Source organism: Cnephaeus nilssonii, assembly GCF_951640355.1.
Source record: "Cnephaeus nilssonii genome assembly, chromosome: 13".
In the NCBI taxonomy this organism is placed as follows: Eukaryota; Metazoa; Chordata; class Mammalia; order Chiroptera; family Vespertilionidae; genus Cnephaeus; species Cnephaeus nilssonii.
The window spans coordinates 31313942-31326863 of record NC_137084.1 but is presented as its reverse complement, the minus strand read 5'-3'; the positions used below and the strand labels follow the sequence as shown (position 1 = coordinate 31326863).

At 55.0% G+C, this 12922-nt stretch overlaps 1 protein-coding gene across 13 annotated transcripts in view; it reads right to left on the bottom strand.

Annotated features, from left to right (window-relative positions):
- SOX6 (SRY-box transcription factor 6) overlaps window positions 1-10413 on the bottom strand; it is a 558867-nt gene extending 548454 nt beyond the window's left edge. For 3 of the 13 annotated variants that reach the window (XM_079789454.1, XM_079789457.1, XM_079789458.1), the window contains exon 1: window positions 5916-6134. The gene's annotated coding sequence lies outside the window, so the exon portion shown is untranslated. The other 10 variants (XM_079789464.1, XM_079789472.1, XM_079789466.1 and 7 more) reach the window with 6 other exon arrangements.
- Between the last annotated feature and the right edge of the window lie 2509 nt (window positions 10414-12922).

Below are 12922 nucleotides of genomic sequence, written 5' to 3'. Positions count from 1 at the left end.
AAATTCATTTATTCCAGTACCTATTGTGCTAATTGAAAATGAATTATTTAAGACATCACTAATTTCTTCAATAGAAGAATGGATATGTGTAGCAATTTTATCAGTAACCAATAATTCAATAATTCCTTTTTAAAAGTCAAATAGAAACAGACATAATGCCACCAAAATTGATCATTTATGTTTTGAAAATAGTATTTTAAAGCTTTAAAAGAAGAACTTGCCAGATATGGTCATATTTTAAACATATGCTTTTCCCTTACTAAGGAAAATATCTGTCACTTTCTGCTACTAATGAAAAAACGTCCAACAGACTATAATATTCCTATTGAATGTCATTTATTCCAGTTATTGTTACTGAATCCAGTATAGAATCAGCTTAAGATATAGAGATAGTGTCTTATTAATTAATATTTACATTTATTTTTCTTTATAGTATAATGTTTCGAGTGTTATAGTTACATATTATACTATTATAGGAATTTGTATCATGCGCCATAATAACAAACTCATAAATTTTGCATTTAAAAAGCATATATACCAAGAGAAAGTTCCTTCTGATTACTTCCAAAAAAAATCCACTAAGAACAGCATTACATAGGACGAACAATAAAAAAAACAAAACCATCTTATTTTGCTACTATATGTGAGGGGATATGGTGGGAGAGCAAAGGAGAAAGGGGGTGTTATTAGTACCTGAGAAAAGCAGCAGAGGATGTCAGTTTGCTTAGGGAATTAATGACCTAGCAATAGCTAGATCCTGGTTACTCACTGCCTTTGGTAATGAACTAGATCTAATAAGTGTGGTGCACACTTGCATGCTTTCAGAGTCTGAAGGATTTTTTTTTTTTGGTTGGTTGTTGTTGTTCTTGTTGTTTTAGGATAAGGACAATCTGTCTTGAGTTATGAGGTTTTCAAAAGTGTAGGAGAAAAAAACCTACATGCCATTAGGCCTACTGCTCATGTGCTCACATATGTGTATTCAAAAAGATACTCTCAAAAGTATGTAGCTCATACATTCATGGTCCGGTAGAGTATTAAAAAATCAGTCATAACTTTTCCCCTATTATAAAACATGAAATATTACATTGGTTCAATAAAAAATCAAATGCAACTAAGGAAAACCATGTCCCCACTTCCCACCTGAAAGGTTACACTCCTGCAGCCACAGCAAAGCTAGCCCTATCCCACTAAACTTACGGATGGATTTAGGATGTTGGCTTTTTTGTTTTAAAATAAAGAGAATCTTCTAGAAGGTATCAGGGGAGGAAGGAGCCTGATGAAAGTGCCCAATGCTGAGTGTTGGCTTCCACCGTGACTGCACAGATAGAGGGAAAGTCATGTTCATGGCTGCAGAAATCCGGCTTCCGCCCGAGTGCATGCAAAAGCTGACCTGAGGATGGGGCTGAGAAGCCAGGTGGGACTCTCAAGCACCAATCTGGGTGCAAACAGAGAGGACAGGGCACTGCCCCTAAGAAGCCCAGCTGAACCAGAGTGAGACAAGGAGAGGCAGCAGATCTTACCCACTGTGAACACTAGCAGCCCCAAGCGGCTAGGCCCTGAGGGGGTGGGGGAGGGGGACAGTAGCTGCAATCCGGACACAGATACCAATTTGCTGGGTGACCTCTGGGGTGGGGGTGGGAGGGAGCACAGAGACAGGTGAGCACTCCAAACGAGAAGCCTGAAGCCCCTACCCAAGCCGGGACACAACGCCAAGCCTGGACTAGCCCTGGTGGATTGGAGCACAGAGGGACACTTAACAGCCCCCCTCCATGGGCGGCGTGTGCAAGAGTCGGTCTACTGCCAGATTTACACAGCCGAGCCACACTGCACCCCCTTTCCTCATTCAGTCTGCACCCTGCCGCTGGTTTACCCCTCTTAGCCAGTAGTTCCCCCTCAACCGAAAAAAAAAAAAAAATACAGAGAGCTGAGGCACAGGAACGTGGAGAGAGATCAATCAAAGACAGGGCCACGCTGTCACCGTCCCCCGGGGTGCAGGGGCCTCCCAGGGCTGTCCGGGCCGGTTGCACCCTTCTTCGGAAATCCTGCAGCCCAGGACGCAGCTGAGCGGGCCAGGTCGGCCCAGCCCGTGCCTGCGGGCCTGGGGCCTCGGGGACGAGGTGCTGAGTGCGCAAGCTAATTATACATGTGGCATTTGGGCAGCCGACTGTCCAGTGACACCTTACCTTATGAGGAAACGTCAACCCAAGCAACTGTGCAAAACAACATGCCATCGCGGGATCAGCTTCGCCGGCTCTCAGCCGGCTCGGGGATTGCTTTTCCCACAGCCTCTCACACTCAGCGAAGGAATGTGGCCTGCGGAGGCCAGCCGTGGGGGGGAGGGCCCGCCGGGGTGGTGGGGGACAGGCGGGGAGGTCCTTGCCAGGTGTCCGTCCAGGCCCCCCCCCCCCCTCGCCATGGACCAGCGCGCGGACCCAGCCACTTGACCTTTTTTTTATTATTATTATTATTATTATTCTTCACCAAACCCTCCTCCTAGAAATAGACTGGGCGGGGCTGCGTCTGTGCTCCTCGGGACCCGGGGCTCGGGCATGTGACTATAAAGGGCAGGGGAGCGGGGACCCTGGGGGGGCGGGGGCGCAGGGGCACGCTCGCATCCCGGAGACTCCGCGGGGCGGTGGGCCGGGCCGCCCCGCCGGGGAGGAGGGCGGGCCACACCGCAGTGCGCGCCGGGGTCAAGCGCCCGGGACGGGGGGGACGTCATCCCAGTGCCCCACTGACAGGGCGGCCGGAGGCCCGGAGCCCAGCCCCGTCCGCCGGAGCCACGGCCTCGGGCCGCCTCCAGACCGAAACTTCGAGCACGGGCCCCGGAGGCGGTCACACACCCAGAAGCGGCCGGGGACGCCCCGCCTCGCCCACCGCGCAGCCCCGCCAGCAGCGCCCCGGCCTCCTTCCGTTCAGCCCCCGAGCAGGGGCCGCAGGCACCCTCCGACAATCCGTGCAAACAAATGTCTCCCAACTTGGTCAGCCTCAGAGAACTTAAATAACACTCAAAACACGCCGGCGACCGCCACCTTTTATCTGCTCGGAGCACACCAGTTCTCTGTGTGTGTGTGTTTTTATCTGAAAGCTCCTCGGAGCGCCAGGGAAACAGTCCGGGGGAAAAGGGAGCTAATCTGTCCTCCGCAGCCGCAGGCGCTCCTCCCGGCGCCCGAGCACCGCCCCGGCAGACTTTGCACGAGCCCCCGCCTGGCTCGGGCCGGCCCTCGAAGGGAGACCGGGAAACGCGGCTCCCCCGAGAGCAGCCCGGCTCGGGCGGGTGGCAGCACCGACCCCCGGGCCCGGGCCGAGCCCCCGAGCGGCAGATCTCGGGGGTCTGCGGAGCGGAGCGTGCGGCGGCGGCGGCGGCCGGCGGGCCCCGGGCTGGACGCCGAGAAGGACGGAGGGCGCCGGGGCCGGGCTCGGGGACACGGAGTGGGAGAGCACCGGACCGAGAAGGGCCGGCGACTGTGTGCGGGGGAGCCCGGGGATCCCCGGGTCCCCAGGCCGAGCCCGCGCCCCGCAGGGTTGGGCAGCCGCTCACACACGCCCCCCGCCCCGCCGGGCCCGGCACCCCTGCCCTAGGGTCCCGGGCAAAGAGGGACCACCGATGAGCACTTGGGTTTCGGATGGTCTTGGAATTCGGCTTGTTTATCCCAAAGCGACCCTAAAAAGCCAAGTCCAAAAAACATAAGGGGAGGGGACGGGAAGGCAGAGAGCGGCGCGGGAACTGGAGGCAACTCGCGCGGGGTCCCGGGAAAGTTGCGGCGGCGCAGCGGCGGGGGGAGCGCGGACGGAGGCAGCGCGTGGGGTTTCTAGCGACCCGGGTTTCCCGGGCGCACTCCTCCCGGGGCACTGCACCCCGCAGGGCAGCGCGCGGCCGAGATCCTCCGCCTCTCGCCCGCCCTCCGCCAGCGGCAAGCCCGCAAATAGCCGAAGTTTCCAAACCAAAATGGGGGTGGGGTGGGGGTTAGCGCTAAGGAGCCCAGAAACCCAGTGGGTCCTCCCCCCGCCCCCCCCCCCCCCCACCTCCCGCACCCCGAGCCTGGCGGACACTGAAGCGCTCCGGAAAACGGCGGCGTCGCAGCCCAGTCACACGGCGAACCAACCCAACACTTTTCAAGAAAACAAAATATTCGCTGGGAAACTTACTTTGCATTTAGCCTCTATGCTTTGGGGGGGATGCGGTTTAGGTCGGCTCGTAAGGAAAGCTCGTTTTGTCCAGGTTGGATATTGTCTACTTATGGATCAGCCCTTGGGTGAAGGTTTATTTTAATTTATGGCTTATGCATTCTTTTAAGGTCGATTTACATGACCTCCGGCTACAACTAAGACAGCCGAGGAGGGCACTCCAGTCGTCAGCCGGCCAAACCCACAATTAAAACAGCCCTCCCCCTTAGTCTCGGTGTGACTCTCCCGAGGTAGGCTGGTGGCCTGCTTTCCTCTTTCTTTTCTCTCTCTCTCTTCTTTCTTCACTTGTCTTTTTCCCCCCTCTTTCTCTTTTTAATATCACGGAGTAAGATGTGATATCAATTTGAAAGTTTGGGTATAACTTTTCTCTAAACCCAAGCCTGCAGCGATAACGCGATACGGCGCTCACAAAGCCCTCGGGATGCTGCCCTCTTGTGGGCACGAAAGGCATTACCACCCAGCGGTCCCATCTGAACCCTCACCGAGCACACACGCAGCAGCTGAGCGAGAGAGAGAGAGAGAGAGAGAGAGAGAGAGAGAGAGAGCGCTACACACGCAGGCACAAGCTTCTTACATCACACACTTGCGCAAACTTCAATGAGATACCTACCTCAAAGTTCACGGAGACTTAACAATTCATTCTCTAAGCCACCTGACTTCTTTTTCCTATCGTTCCCAGTCATGTGGGTTAGAATGTCTACCCGGGGAAGTGGAGGAGGAGAAGGAACAAGGTGGGCCGAGAGGGCGGACAGATTTCCGGACGAATACTTAGGATGGCGATAACAGCTTTCTGTTGTCAAAGGTTGCGTCGTCTCTCTCTCTCTCGCCTGCTCTTTGGCCTTAGTGTCCTACGCACAGTGATCTACAGCTACCACATGTGTCTCCCCGGAGTGGATTTTGGGACTTGGAGGTGGGGGGGGTGGGGGCGGCAAGAAAACCCAGAAACCCGCCACGCAGATCTGTCACCGCCTCCGGAACCAGGCACAACTCTCCCAGAGGGGGATGCATCCTGGGGACCCGCGTGTCCGCCCGGCGGCGAGCGGCAGCCGCTCGGGCCCCTTTCTCAACTCTACTCCCCCTCCGCGCCGGCCCGCGGAGCGCCCTCCTCCCGCCGCTCCTCCCCCGCTGCCCTCCTCCCCGGCCCCGCTCGGAAACCCGCCCGGGCTGCGCGGCTCCCGGCCACCCGCTCCCTCGCAGGGCTCCGCGCGCTCCGCTCTAGTCCCTCCGCCTGTCCGGCCCCAGCCCCTGCGTCCCAGCTTCGGAAAACGAACCCTGGGGCTGCCTGGAAGGGCAGGAGCGGAAGGCGCGGGGCGGGGGGGGGGGGGGGGACGGCGGCCCGGCCCGGGGTGCCTGCCCCTGCCCCCTCCGACTCCCCAACAGGTAGCTCCCCAACGGGCCGCGCGCGCTCGCTCTACCGCCCTCGCTCTCCAGATCGCTCGCTCGCTCCGTCCCGGTTACCTGGGCGGGCTCCCGGACGGTGCCGCGCGGGAGGGCTCCTGGTGCGCTGCGCCTCGAGAGTAAATGGCATTAAAGAAAAAGGGAGAGATACAAATAAAATAAAATAAAATAAAATTTTTCTTAAGGAAGGGGAGTCGATGCTAGGTCAATTAGCACCACCCCGGGAGCAAGGGAGCGGAACCCCTCCACCCCCCGCAACGCCGAGGCCGGCGCAGCCCGTTAACTCTGAGTCTGCGGGGGTGTCCCGCCCGGGGCGGGGGAGCGCTGACCCGCAGAAGTTTGCCGCCGGGGTGCCGGGAGGTGCGCGCAGGAGCGGGCGGACTAGGGATTTCCCCCTTGAAACAAGTGAAGGCGATGGTTAGTGCTGTCAATCTTGGCAATCAGTGTGAGCGGCCATGTCGTAAGTATTCAAAGCATTTCCCGTCGTGCAACATCAGAAAGTGAGTGGCCAGGGCATTGATCTGAGCGAGGGAGAGGAGGCAGGGCTCCCCTCCCAGACAACACAGGCAAGATGAGACAAGAGGCGAGGGAGGCGGCGAGCCAGGCAGGGAAGCTGGGAGGGAGGGAGGGGGGAGGACGGGGGAAGGAGAAGGAGGGGAGAGCGGGAGGCAGAGGCGAGGGAGCAGGAGAAAGGGCAGAGAGCGGCGCGCGCCGAGGTTGGGACTGCAGAAGGCGCCTGGGAAGAGAGAGTGGAGCCACTTACTAGAAGGGAATGGGAAGGGGACAAAGAAGAGGGAGAGCTCGGGTCAGAGAGGAACGGTGACAAGTATTAGGTGAGAGAGGGGCTGAGGCGTAAAGGACCCGCGGAGCGCTCTTAGGACAGGAGCTGCTGGGAGGAGGAGTCAAGAGGAAGGCAAACTGAAGTGGGGGAAAGGTAGACAACTGGGGAAAGAGAAGGTAAAGTGGGAGCGGGGGACGTAGGGGTGGTAGTTTGTGCTTTGAGAAAGTTATGTGACAGAGGAGGGATGGACTGAAGGTTAAGAAGCACTGAGATGTAGAACTGGACCACAGAGGCGAGTCATGAGAGACACAGAGAAAGGGGAAGGACAGGGGCCGAAGCAGACCTGGAAGAAGGAAAGAAGGATGAATATTAGGTGAATAATAAGGATGAAGGACAATGAAAAATGAAGTGGTAGAAAGAGTAAAGAAAGAGGTGCAGGAAGCATAGATAATGAAAACACGCCAGTTAGTAGGATCTCAGTAAATGGGAGAAGAGAAACGTATGTTAAAAGATGCAGAAGGAGGAACTGAAAAGAAAAAAAAAAAGAAAAAGCAATTGATAGAAGAGATTCTTAGCTTATGTAGCTGGCAGTATACTGGAGGCCATGAGGATTATGGAATTCACGAATGAAAATTATTATAAATAACAAGACGTACAAACTACCAAAGAAAAATGATTATACCTGTACAACAATAAATAAACAGTTCCACATGAATTACATGGATAAGTTTGGGTTATGTGGACTTGAGTGTGTGATATATGTGTACTATCTCAACTGTGTATAGGAGTATATTTGGAGAAACAATTTCAAGAGGGGTCGCTTGGAAGTTATACAAGATGAAAAGAATTTCAGTTACCTAGGACAGCATGTAAAACTCCAAACTCAGAAGCATTAAATTATGTAAATAAGACTTCCCCAAAAATAAATGAATTAAAGATTCTCTTTGATGCATGTGTAGGATAGATAAAAGATTTGAAGGGTATAGAATGGCCTAAAAAAAAAAAAAAGCGAAGACCTGGAACTTTATCTCAGTGCAAAAAAAAAAGAGTGGGGGACTTAGAAGTGAGAGACTACTCATACATTAAGGTAGTAGAGATACAGAATACAAGAGATATGAGAATACCAGCTTTGACAGTAAGAGATGCAGAGATAACTAGAGGCAGTGTGTACAAGGTGAGGTTGGCCTTAACCCGGGCTCAAAGAAAAAGACTAGATTTGAGAAACTGACGTCAGTGGAGACTCAAAAGTACATCAAGATTAAAAACTGGGAGATAGCTTCTGACATACTAGCATAACCTGCAGAGGTTTGCGGAAGGAGAGGCCCTTACTCTGTAAAATCTGATATGAAATGGCCACTTGGAGATACTTCATAAACAGACACTTTATGAAAGGAGATAGGAACCAAAAGAGAGGGGTCAGGAATTTTGACTAGAAAATCCAGAATGTTCATGGCAATCTAAAGTTGCCATTTGGGGGAAGACCTCCCACAGATAAAAGGTAAGGGGGAGAAGGCCTCGTCTTTGTCACATGAACTTGTAGGAAGGTGGAGAAAGCAAGCAAGCACGAAGATGGAACAGGCTAAGTGTCCGTCACGCACCGGCTTCTTCAAGGATACTCCATGTTTGGTTTCGTATGGATGCCAGAGAAGGAAAAAGAATAGAGATAAGGGTGGGGGTGACCACCTCCAATTAGTGGGACAGGAGCAATAGCTAGGAGCTTCTACCCCAATAAGAAATGCGATGCTTGAGTATTGGGAGTTAGGAGCTGTAAGTTAAAGTGACTGGATGACGGTTAGCTGAGGGGAGAGCTAGTCCCCACCAGAACGTTTTGTGTCCCCGTGGCTCACAGCGAATTTCAGGGCTGAAAGGTCTGCCTGAGAGGTAGGCTAAGAGAATGCCCAACACCTTGCACGCCAGCTCTTTCCACAACTCGCTCGCCCCGCCCTTGACCTCCAAGGCCCTAGGGGCAAACCCAGACGGTGTTTCCAGCTTAGACTGGGGTCAGTCTCTTCTGGGATTTGTTTTTTGTGTTCATTTGGGTTTGGGTTTTGTGAAGAGTGTGGCCCATCGCTGGGATCCGGAGCTCTTGGGCCGCCTGCCCTGGAACTCAACCGCAGGAGCCAATCTCTCCAAAAACTCAAAATCCAGGGACCTGTCCTGATGCTTGTAGAGTTAGGGCCATGAGGAGAGGTGGTACTTTCAAGCCTCAAAGCCTGAATTCTCAGGGAGGGGCCGCGGAGGAAGGGGAAACATCCGGGAAGGAAAAGGTGGTGTTCCACTGGGTTCCTCAGAGTTGCTGCGACAAGTTTGGCTTTTCGAGTACCAGCGCATCCGTCTCTTTAAATCACCCAGCACTCGGGAACCTGGGGGGTAACACTGGCCCTGCCGACAACTTGCAGGCCACTGGCAGAAGGCAAACAACAACAACAAAAAAAAGTAAAAAGAAGAAAAAGGCGACATTATCGAGATATCTGGTATCCAAGGCCCTAAGAGCAAGCCACGATGGACTTTCCAGGAGGGAGCTACAGGATTCCTCTTTAGATTTTACCTAATAAGCTGATACCAAAGTGGATCAATAAGGCGGCCCCCGGGGCTGGTCACAACATTAATCCCGAAAGTGAGGGAACTAAAGTTTGGGGTCTTCGTGACGCCCTTCAGGCTGTGCACGGGGTGACACGTGGCCCTGGGGGGTGGCGGGGCGCCCTGGGGGGTTCCTTTCTAGCCTCCCGCAGCGCAGGGGCAGGTGGAGAGCCCCACACTGGCCGTCAGCGCGGGGCTCTCCGCCGGGTCCGCACCGGCCTGCGGGCGCAGGCAGCCCCGGAAGTAGCCCAGGTCACCCAGGCTCCGCGGGCCGGGTCCAGGGCGCACAGGCTCCCTTTCCGTGCGCCTGGGAACCCCGCAGTGGCGCAAGCACCCCGGGCGAGAGCTCGGGGGAATGGGGCGCAGATAGGAGCTGACTGACAGGCCCGCAGCGGCTGTGGCTGCCCCCGCGCCGTCCAGGTGTCCCTGCGCACCGCACCCAGGCAACTGGGCTGGGCTGAGTTTGGCCTCGCACCTCCGGGGAAGAGGCGCCAACCCGCAAAGGCAAGGACCGCGCGGTTCCTGGGGGGAGGTCCCCCTGCACTTGGGAAGGGTAATGCAAGGAATTCTGCTCCAGAAGTTCATAGTTAAAGCACCCACGAAAAAAAAAAAAATCAGAACCACTGTCCAAAACCTCAGATTCTCGCTTTGATAGTCTCCTTCCACCGGCCGAGCGGACAGTTCGGATCTACACGAGTTCAGCTCAAGATCGCTAACTTCTCTCGGGAAGGGCTGTCTAGCTACTGCACAAATCAGACCAATGGACACGTCTTTACTTCCAAAGCGCGGGGAGTGAGGACTTTTGCTGGAACGAAGAAATTAGTGAAAGAGTATTTAAAAAAAAAAAGGGAAGCAAGTTGAAAACTTTAATGACAGCATGGAGAAAAGTTTTAGCCACCCGTTTCCTTAAACAGGGAGCACAAGTAGACCAACGCTCCATCGCACTTCCCTCCAGCCTGGTGTAACCCAATAACCCGAGCCCCCCAATAACAGTGCCCTTGGGACTCTGCCTCAAGAGGTCGGAACTCGCGTTCCAACGACAAAAGCAAAACGCAAGCTGTGACTAATACTCTGCGTCCCAGGAGACGTCATTTTTCTGCCAAAGGACCAGGCATTGTCCCTCGACTTGCCGTGGACAGAGAACAGCGTTACATTTCATCGGAACCTGCGCCTCGTCCTGTTGGGAAGACCCCAGAGGTGGCGACAGTTAGCAGAGCGGCACCGTCACCCGGGAGGTGGGGGAGAGGGGTACAAATGCATGAACTTTTTTTTCCGAAGAGAAAAATCAAGAGAAATCAAAAAAATAAGTTTTACAGCTACGTCTTTCCTGGCTCAGGAAAGTTCATGTCCGATGTGCTTCTGCCGTCTCAGGCGCAAAGCCCCGGGGTAGGGGAGGGCAGGGCTGGGATCTGCATGCTGATAAGAGAAGGCTGCTGTACTTACAGTGACAGAGGGCAGGCTGCGGGAGAAAGGCTGTTTGTGTGAGCCTGCGAGTTACCCAGGGCTGCAGTGAGAGCAGAAGGGAGGAGTGGGAGTGCCAGGCTGCGTACACCTTCACCGCGTCTCATTACATCTGCCAGCCTCTCTCTCCCTCTCTTTCATTTCCACATTCCCTTTGTTCCTGGAAAAAAAAAAAATCTACACGTCACATCAGAGTCCCCAGATGCAGTCTACACCAAAGAAAAAAAAATGAATAATTCAATCAAACTGTGCATAGTCTCTAAGGCAATAAATCTATTGCACTTAAAGAAACGAAGGGTAATTACCGCCATGGAATTAGAATAAGGCCAAAGACCCTAGATGTCGTTGAGTCTCTCTCTCTCTGGGTAAACTCCCCGGTCAAATAAAGTTTCATTTATTGAATCCTTTGGACATCTCAAAGGAAAAGTCAGGGAAAGATTTTTCACTTATTTTACGAGGATATTCACTTCTTTTTGAACACATTTTAGGAAGGGGTGAGAAGAAAGGGGGGGGGGAGCTTAGGGCATACTACCCTGCTCAGAAGGCTCCCAGAGGAATCAGCATAGAGCGGGCAGAGACAGGAACCGAGACAACGTGTCCGAGGAGCCTGCACAGGGTCCATCTCTCCACCACCGCCCCCCCTCCGCCCTGCCCGCCCCTCTGCACCCTCCTCCGCTGCTCTTTAATCAGCTGAGGACTGCCCTCCACTCGCACCCGCCGCCGCAGTTCCGCGCGAGGGAAGCTGGAATGTGGGGACTTACCTGCAGCACCGAGACCCATGAGAAATCGCGCTTCCCTGCCACCAACACCCCATGCCATCCCCATGCACAGAGTCCTGTAACCATCTACTTCTTCCATCTGCCTAAGGGAAACTGCAAACGGGACCCCACACACACACACTCACACACACACACTCACACACACACACACACACACACAATTGAATGGAAGCTCTGTACTGTACCGACTTCTGGATTTGCCCTGGGTTCAGTTTAGGGGATGTCTGGAAAGGAAAAAAAAGGGGGGGGAGGAAGAAAAGGAGGGGGTGGGGGGGAAGCCCCAGGCTTGTCCAAGTTAGTGAGAAGGCTGTGTCAGGCAGGAAGGAGCCTACAGGAGAATCAGCTGGGATGCAGACTGGCTCTGGGGATCTCAGTTCTAGGAACCGTGTCCTTTCGTCCGGAGGTAAGCATGTGTGACTGTCGCACGTTTATTCTTTCGCTGTGTGTCTCTCTTCCCCAGCCCCACGGACCCACCCTCCCCCTCGGGTCAGCCAGCATGCACCCCGGAGAAGGGCACAGCCAGAGGGCTCTCTTTTCCAGGTCTCTCCACTTATGAATTGTGGGTGTCACTGACACGCTATTAGCAAATCGTCCACGGCGGGCAGCAGCCACCAGACCCCGGCCCTCTGCTGGTGGCGCCCTGGTCGCGAGCATCTCGGGCTGCAGAGCGTCCGAGAACCCCAACCCTTCGGGGGATGCCAGCCTGAGGGTTCAGGTGAGGCGGGGGAGACGCGGTGTCCCATAGGGTTCCGCTGACGGTATTCACCCCATCACCGCCTCCCGCGCATGGAAACACACACACACACACACACACACACACACACACACACACACACACACACTGCCTTTCTGACCGAACTCCTCATCTGAACTCAAGTCCCTTTAACCGTCAATTCAGCCGGTTGGAGACCAGCGGGAAAACTAGGATGAGACGTGGAGGAACTGCGAGGGTGCCAACCTGCGACTTGGCCGAGCTTTGTTTACGGGCCTAAGTCGCCACCTAGAGGTCGAGCGGAAGACTGCGCCTGGCCGCCGCCGGCGAGACGAACCCTGCGCACCTCGGCCCCGCAGCCTCGGCGACCGACCGCGGGGACCGCTTTAAAGGGAAGCAAAGCGGGGCGCCCCGCGAGCGGAAGGGGCCGCGAGGTGCGGCCTGCCCTCCCAGAACCGGGCTGAGAAGGGTGAGGGCTAACACCGCACCCTAGCTGAAACCCATCCCGGGAACCTAGCGAAGGGGCGCGCTCCCAGCAAAGTACAAAGCTTCGGACTACAGGGTCTGGAGCTCCAGGGCAGGCGCTGCTGCCCCGAAACTTCAAGCAACAACTCCCAGGGCACTGGCTGAGGATGGAGGCGGCTTCCCAGAGGCTTGGCGTCCGCTCCGGTCCTGGCCTAGGACCGAGCTCCCTTTGGCAGCGACCTCAGCTCAGCAGGGCTCCGCACAGCACTCCCGGGGCTCCTCTCCCGCTAGCTCGCCGCTCTCGGGGCCGGAGACAAAGGGACTCAGGGGCGCGGCCAGACCCGGAGTCACTAGGGATGGGGGGTGGGGGAGAGGGGGGGAGGGGAGAGCCAGGGAGGGGAGCTTCCAGACGAGAACTGCGCTTAGGAGAGGGATGCCTTGGCAACTCCGCCGCCTGGACATTTTGTCTATAGTCGCCCATTTCTCAGGAAATCCGTCCTTCTGATGGTCTAACAATGGATTCGGTAAAACAATCTTGATTGCTCATTAGTATATCAG